Below are 8,658 nucleotides of genomic sequence, written 5' to 3' on the forward strand. Positions count from 1 at the left end.
ACATTGCGTAAATTTACTCGAGAAATCCGACATGGGCCACTTAATTATTCAACTAAAGCAGCTAAAAATGCAGAGTTGATATAAACTGAAATTCGCTTTCTTTCCATGGAAATCTAAGGTTGCGAATGAATTCAAGATTTACTGTTCCGACTCTCTGAGGGGGGGGGGGGAGGAAGTATATATTCAAATGGTTTTTTTTGTTCAGACAATTTTGGCCGATCGATATGTTCATCGTACAGAAATGTGAGTTGTATCACTAAAAAGCTCGTCAAGCGTAGAGTTCTGAATTTAAAAGATTTCTTTGAATAATTTCATTTTTTTCGAGGAGTTATTGAGGTTTAAAGTTTTGTGTGAACATGTGATATTTGCCTGTTTTTTTTTCAATTTTAGAGTAATTTTTGTTCAAAATAAGATTTTTTTCTAAAAAATTAAATCAAAATACATTTTAAAATACAAATGAAACGATTTTGTATTTCTAACAGACGAAAGACAAAAAATGCTAGTGTTCGTCTCATATGGAAGTTTACTATAAAAAAGTCAATATATATTTAAAAAATCATTTCATAATTTTTTCAAGTCAATCAGAGACTGGTCACTTTTCAACTCAAAATTCTGTTGATGACAAACCTCATCTACAGTCAAATGATTCCCAATGAACAAATAATTTCTTTTCAAGGATTGACTCATGTTTTTCACGGCTCCGACTATGAGTTATCGTAATTTTTATTTAAATTTGTATATTCTTTTTGAGATTTAAGTAAAATTTTGTAGTCCTACAGAATAGACTCGCTGACTTAAAGTGCAACAGGCCTCCTAATGAGCAATAAATGAAACTATATAGAATTTTGAGTGGACAATTAATGGCTGTTAAGAATTTGAAAAAAACATTTTCGAAAAAAAAAAAATTTTGAACATTAACAGATGTTAAACTTGTTTCTGTGAACTGCAAGTCAGTCTCACTATTGAAAGGCCCAAATTTTTTTCTAATGAAAACAAAACTAAACCAAAATTAAACTGTTAAGTGTTTTTGTCTTCTTACTTTTTTCTTTATGATTTCGATCTTACTACTTTTTTTTTTTTTAAATTTTTTGATTTTTTTGAAAAAATTTTTAGTATTTTAGCTCATATTTTTCGTAATTTTGATTCCAATTGACATCTTATTACATTATCCCATAATTGGCTGTTCCCATGGCCTTAGAAAAGACGTTCAATTGATCATAGATAAGTTTTTTAAAGAAAAATTTATGGTTTTATTAGCCTCGACACTGTCTTCTTGCAATCTTCTACCGATTTTTTTTTGTGTTTGCCTGTATTTGTTTCCGTTCATACAAGCATACGACTTATTGATGATTAAGTTGACAGTAATTATTGCCTTCTCATCGAGGCCTAATTTTTAAAAACTTATTATTAATTGATTTCCCTTAAAACTTATTGATTTTTGTTCAATAGCTATGATATTACGGCTTCTCTCAAAAACCTAAAAACCTCGTGATTTCATTTTATTTGTTCCAATTTTAAGTCATAATGTTACAAAAAATATATCCACTTTTTTGAAATATGATTTGAAATTGAAGAAGCTTTTACTGAAAAGTTCGTTTCTTAACGGCTTCGACACCTTTCTCTATCTTTTTTTTCAATTAAGAAAGTTTGCGTATTTTTTAATTTTTGTATGTAGCCGTATTAATCCGAGAACTCCTGTAAACTTCCAACTGAAGGCTGAAAAAGTGTAGTTGCTCAATGTGGTAAGTTTATGGCAATTAGCCTTAAAGTTAATGATATTATTTCTTGTCAAACGTTTTTTAAAATATCTTTTTCAGTTTTTGTTGTTATATTTGTCAACTTGTATTTATTTTCAATCATCGACAGCTCCCAACTATTTGCTTCTTTTTCTAATATTAGCGGTTCTATTTATATTAAGCAGTAACTGATGTTTTGTTTGTTGGACATTACGCGTTTTAATTAACGTTTTGTTAGTGGTCAGTATTTGTGTTCTTTTTCTCTTTTTGAAGCACATTTGCGTTATACCAGATCTCAATGATTTTTGAATGAAGTCCACTAGACCGTATTTAAACTTTCGAAATAGTTTTACTTGAATTAGTTTAAATAACATTTGATATAAAAAACATAAAATTCAGATAACAGTGAAAGATTTTATTGGCGGCCATAATTTTTGTTTTAGCAAATTGCTTGTAACCTTTTCAATTTCTGTTCACCTTTAGTCCGTTGCTGTGGCCTATTCCAGCAAAAAACAAGTACTTTTGGTTGTTTATTGACTTTTTAGAAAAAGTAGCAAGTACTTTTTTGTTAAAAACTAATGGTTTTCAATAAGTATGCAAGTATTTGGTTTGAATAATTTTTGTTTTTTTTCGAAATTCTTCTCATTATTTGTTCTTTTTGTCAATTTGTTGCCTAATCTCATTAATATAAAATCCCATCTGCTTTTTAGTAATAAAAACGCTAATTTGTATAGTTAAGGTTTTATCTGATGGTATTTCGACTTTGTTACTAGGTTCTGAAAGTTTAGATGATGATTTTTTGCCGTAGAAAAATTTTTTGTGTTTGCCTATTTTTTTGCTTATTTTCTCTCCGGTAGGATTAATATTGGCCAATCTCGTGAGCTTTGTAATGAGGGATGGCATTATTTAATTCATTTAGTAGTTTGTGTAACGTTATTTTTTAAATTCGGAGATCTATTTTTGATTTTCTCTTCCTTTAGTTGACAGTTAAGTGAAAAATGTAGATGAGCGCGGGTCGGAACATTATGTGCGAACGCACATTAACGAGCGTCCTTATCTTATTAACAAATTTTTGTATTAAAAATATCAGACAAACTAAGAGATATAAATGATGTCTAAGATGAAGTACACAAGTTATAACCAGCATGATTGTCTAAACACACAGCAAAGCAAACAATTTGAAACTTAACTTCCAACCCTAAAAACTTTTTGGTCCAATGAATGAAAATCAGGATCCAACTGATGTTTGCTAAAGAAGATCTTGATCAAAGAGGGCTGGAAACACTTCTTATATTCTTAATTCTTCAAAGGTAGTAGTGATAGGTCATTTGAAATCTCAGTGGTAGACCCATGAAGCTTTAATGTTTGTTTGAGTTTAAAGCTGTCGACGAAAAAACTTCCAGAAAGTTTCTTTGTTCTTATTGATAATGTAATGTGCTTCAATGAAATCGGTTGACACAAATTATAAAAGTTAGGGTAAAAAAACTGCCTGAGTTTTAAAAATAAAACAATTTTTCGTCTCAATCAATATCTCCTAAGGAGAATAATAGACAATTTTTATATCCCTGTTAGAGCATCATTTTATCCAGAAAACAATAAATTGTTGCCCGCAGAGCCCAGGCTGCCTGTTTTCCAGCAAACTCACTTTTTGTGTATTAAATGAGCAAAATCACCAATGGATAAATTAGGACGATTGCATTCAAAACTACTCAGAGAAATTTTTTGGAAGCTTATTTCGAATTGCATAAATGGTCTTTTTGTCATCGGTCGTTTAAGCTTGCCGACTGGATGCTTCGCTGCCGGCTGCAGCATTATGGAATCGTTTTTACTCCTCAAAGAGCACGTATTGCTGTCTCTGCAGGTTTGTACGTTGACTACGTCAGTAGTATGCCCATATACACGCTTTGCACGCTTTGTCACGGGTGGACGTCCCCCCCCCCCGTGACGATCCGTGTACACGCTTTGTAACGGGTGGGGACGTCCCCCCCCCCACCCCCCCCCCCCCCCCGTGACGATCCGTGAGGTACACTTTTGAGGTCGAAAAATTTTGTCTCTCAATTTTGGCAGAGGGACAAAAACTTGTAAAAAAATTCTCGATTTGTGCCGGGGACAAAGACTCCCGGCACAAATCGTGGGGACACGATTTGTGCCGGGAGTTTCTCAAATTTGTGGGGACAAAAACTTGTGTTTCTCAAATTTGTGTTTCTCAAATTTGTGGGGACAAATACTTCTAAAAATTTTGTCAACTTTGTGCGGTGAGAAAAACTTGTGAAATTTTTGCCAAATTTGTTCGGTGGGCAAAAACTTACGATATTTCCTGCTATTTTCTGCGGTGGATAAAAATTTGTTAAAATTTCACAGTTGTCTGGAACTATTGAAAAACTTGGGGTCTATTAAGTTGATTTTAAAGTTTAAAAATTCTTAAACACTTTTTAGTCAAAAAGACTATTCATGGGTTTTTGAAAAACATATAACTGACTTACCTTTTCTTTATTTCAACCTCTTGACAATTTTATGTAATATATCAACATTTAAATTAAAATGGAGCCCAATTTTGGTGGTTTTGATCCAACATCTGGATTTAATTTGATAGTTTAATTGGCCATATGTTATCCCAGATTAGGGCACGTGGGCAGATTAGAAAACCAATAAAACTTAAGTGCCTGGGCTCCAAATATTATGTCTGGTATGACATTTGCAGCGTCAGAGGTGAAAAGAATGCCAGAGAATAAGGAAGCAATATACGTATGAAATGGACAAAATAAATGGAATGTTCCAAAAAAGTACTGAAAAAGTGTTTGAAGGTGTGCGGTAGAGCATTTCACATACCACGTTTAACTGACGGGAGAGTTAGAAATCGAGAAAAAAATCGTGCATTTTTGGAGTAAAAATTGTTGTTTTTGGACAATTTTATGCAAAATACTTCCACAAAAAGCAATTCCATTATGCAAAAATTGTTTTGCAATGTGAATGACAACAAATGCGGACCGGTAAATTGTGTGAAACAACGTGTTTGAGGTATAATGCAAATGTGATCACGTAATATTGTGTAAAACTTGTGGTAAAATTAAAAAATGACAAAATTTTAACGGGAAAAACTGATGTCCGACTGAATCTTACTGCGTAAAATAGGCAAAATGATAGAATGAGCAGTCTATTTCCCTTATATCCTCAAGAAAACTAACTTCTCTTTTTTTTGTAAAGGTAATTCTTTTTTTTACTTTAATAAACAGTTTTCCTTTTCTATTTTTGTTCTCCTAATGGTTTCATAGCACTAACAATAACTATAGCTGTATGTCTATAATGTTCTTCTATTTTTATCCAATCTGAACTTGTTTTGCCGACCTCTGATTTTATGAAAGCTGGCTGAAGATTAATTTTAAACTTGTGCATATTACAAAAGATGTTTTTGATTTTCTTTTTGATTCGCAAGTCTTGGTCTCGGCGTTTGTGATGGGTTGGCCGAGTTTTAGGAATTATTAGTTCTACATGTGCCAAAATGTGTCTTTCGTTTCCATAAGCAATTCAGTGTCGTCGTCTCAGCTTCTCTGATTGGTCAGTCGAGTTTCTAATAGTCTCTGCTATAATAGTCTTTTGAAGTCACGTTTTAAGAATAATTAGATTGTTAACAATAGTAAAGTGAGAGAAGAAGAAACTAGGAAAGACTGTGAAAAGAATTTGCAAACAATTTTGAATTCGCTGTAAAGCAAAGATTTAGATTTCGTGAGCAACCAAACAGTGCGCAAGAATTGAAAGAGAATGATTATGTGTGTTGAATTGTTTTTTCTACATGTTTGGGCGTGTTGCTTCTAAGAATAGCCCAAAACTATGTTTGTCACCTAGAGCATAAAAGTTGGATATATTTGGTTTTCATCTTAGCCAACCAGAAATCAGCAAATTTGGAATTTTAACCTTATGTCTAATAAGGCGATAGGAGAGTGACTACAGAAAATATACAAATGCGTTGTTCTATGTCTTATCATAAACAATTGGAGAATTCGTGAACAAACAAAAACAACATGCAGTTAGCATTGCGGTTATTGATTCTTAGTGATTAAATTTATATAATTCCAAACTCGATAAGTTAGTCTCTCGCTATTATTAGAATGACAAAATTTTATTCACTCTTTGTTTAAAGATTATGAACAATAAGTGGTTTAGACTCTTCAGAGAAAAGCATTAAAAATTTTGTTGGATTGCGGTTTGATAAGTGGAAAAAAGGACTTGGCATGGGTTTTGATCAACCAGTTGTTTGGCGAAACTGTTTGGAAAGCATTCACGAGAAATACTTTTTCATTTTCACATGCTATCTGAAAAAATCAGTAAGATAAAACTGTTTCCTGGCAGCAAGTGAATACTTAAATGAGTTGGACTGCTTTGATCATGATATTGCTCTAAAGTTGCGTCCATAGGGAGGTCTAATTTGCTTTGACAATTCATCTCTCGACAAGTATCTAAAGGTATCAAAAATTTTACGTTTGCACGCTATTTCACACGACGCAGGCGGTTTCATATACGAAATATATAACCAAGGACCTGGTTGTTTTTATATGCTTCCGTGGAAAAGCAGCAATTGTTTTTAGCGGGCATTTGTCGGGAATATTATTTTGCTTATATAAAAAGATTTTTCATCCGTCAATTTTTCATTCATTGAAACGCTGAACAGCAAAATGGTTGTGTTAGACGTTGAAGGGTTTCGTCAAAGACAAGAAAAATTAATTGTTAAAGAGTTTGGAATTTGTACTGAAGACTACATTGACCGAGTTTTAGGAATTATTATGTCTACTATATGTGCCAACATGTGTCTTTCTTTTCCATTAGCAATTCAGTCTGGTCGTCTCAGCTTCTCTGATTGGTCAGTCGAGTTTAAGCTTAATTACCGTCTTGAACACGTGTTAATTTATTATCAAAGACAAGATGTGGTCACAAGTTTGAGTTCATGTTTAAAAAGAAAGTAGTATGTCGTCGTCTCGAGATTACTTTGTTTTCTATCACGATATCGCATGTTTAATGGAAGGTGTGTACTGTTCACTCTGTATAAACTTAAAGTAGTGCAGTGGAAGCAAAAATTCAATTTCAAGTGGAACAATTTGCGTTGAGACGAAAAAGAGAAAGAAATGTTAGGCTATATAGCACAGAACAAATGATAGTAACAAAAATTTTCACAGTAGAAGATCTCAGAAACAAAAGAAACAATGTCTTTAATTAAGTTTTAGAAGTTGATATTAAGTTTTTGTTTCTTTGGAGCAAAGCAAAGGCTCACTGGTGGCGTCTCAAGACTGCTGCTGGCAATTATGGAAACTTGCGCTACCTCGGGAGTTGAGGAAGTTGGCGTTGAAGAGTCTGGTAGAGGAGAATTTGACCGAGTTGTAATGTCTGGACTTTCGGGGCTGGTTGTAATTCGCCAAAAGCTATTGATAATTTCTACTTCCCTCCAATAGCCCTCCTGAGTTTCGTATAGAGGAATCTCTTTGATATCATATTCGTAAAGAATTTTCCTAACAATTTCGTCAATCGTCTCTGGATTGAACACAAATTCTCTTACGTAGCCGGTAACATGATTGATCGTGTACTGTGCGCCTTTCATCAGCGCCTTATAAAATCTCAACGATTGGATGTAGTCAAAAAATACAATTGGTAGCGCCATGTGGTTAATTTTAATCCACTCTTTGTCCCGCAACTCTTGTTTAACAATAACGACTTTCTGTTTTTTGTAAGTTTCATTTGCTATTGATCTCAAATCAGGATTGGTCTCTTCTTTCAGAAAAACTGCCACCGGAGACATGTTCAAACGTTGAAGACAATGTTGCAGTTAATGACTTGTTGTGGTAGTTTATCAGGTCGTGACAAGTTTTGGTCAGCTTTTCTATATAATCAAAAGATAGAACAATTTGTTCTAAAACTTAAGAATTGAGTATCAATCTATATAAACTCTGCTATAATAGTCTTTTGAAGTCACGTTTTAAGAATAATTAGATTGTTAACAATAGTAAAGAGAGAGAAGAAGAAACTAGGAAAGACTGTGAAAAGATTTTGCAAACGATTTTGAATTAGCTGTAGAGCAAAGATTTAGATTTCGTGAGCAACCAAATAGTGTGCAAGAATTGAAGGAGAGTGATTATTCGTGTTGAGTTGTTTTTCTACATGTTTAGGCGTGTTGCTTCTAAGAATAGCTCAAAACTTTGCTTGTCACCTAGAGCATAATAGTTGGATATGTTTGGTTTTTATCTTAGCTAATCAGAAATCAGCAAATTTTGAATTCTAAACTAATGTCTAATGAGGCAAAAGGAGAGTGACTAAGGAAAATATACAAATGCGTTGTTCTATGTCTTATCATAAAAAATTGAAGAATTCGTGAACAAACAAAAACAACATGCAACTAGCATTGCGGTTATTGATTCTTAGTGGTTAAAATTATATAATTCAAAACTCGATAAGTTAGTCTCTCGCTATTATTAGAATGACAAAATATTATTCACTCTTTGTTTAAAGATTATGAATAATAAGTTGTTTAGACTCTTCAGAGAAAAGCATTAAAAATTTTGTTGGATTGCGGTTTGATAAGTGAAAAAAAGGACTTGGCATGCGTTTTGATCAACCAGTTGATTGTAGAAACTGTTTGGAAAGCATTCACGAGAAATACTTTTTCATTTTCACATGCTATCTGAAAAAATCAGGAAGATAAAACTGTTTCCTGGCAGCAAGTGAATACTTAAATGAGTTGGACTGCTTTGATCATGATATTGCTCTAAAGTTGCGTCCATAGGGAGGTCTAATTTGCTTTGACAATTCATCTCTCGACAAGTATCTAAAAGTATCGAAATCTTTAGGTTTGCACGCTATTTTACACGACGCAGGCGGTTTCATATACGAAATAAATAATCAAGGACCTGGTTGTTTTTATATGCTTCCGTGGAGAAGC

Source organism: Convolutriloba macropyga, unplaced genomic scaffold (genome assembly GCF_964194025.1).
Source record: "Convolutriloba macropyga unplaced genomic scaffold, txConMacr16.3 SCAFFOLD_2540, whole genome shotgun sequence".
In the NCBI taxonomy this organism is placed as follows: Eukaryota; Metazoa; Xenacoelomorpha; order Acoela; family Convolutidae; genus Convolutriloba; species Convolutriloba macropyga.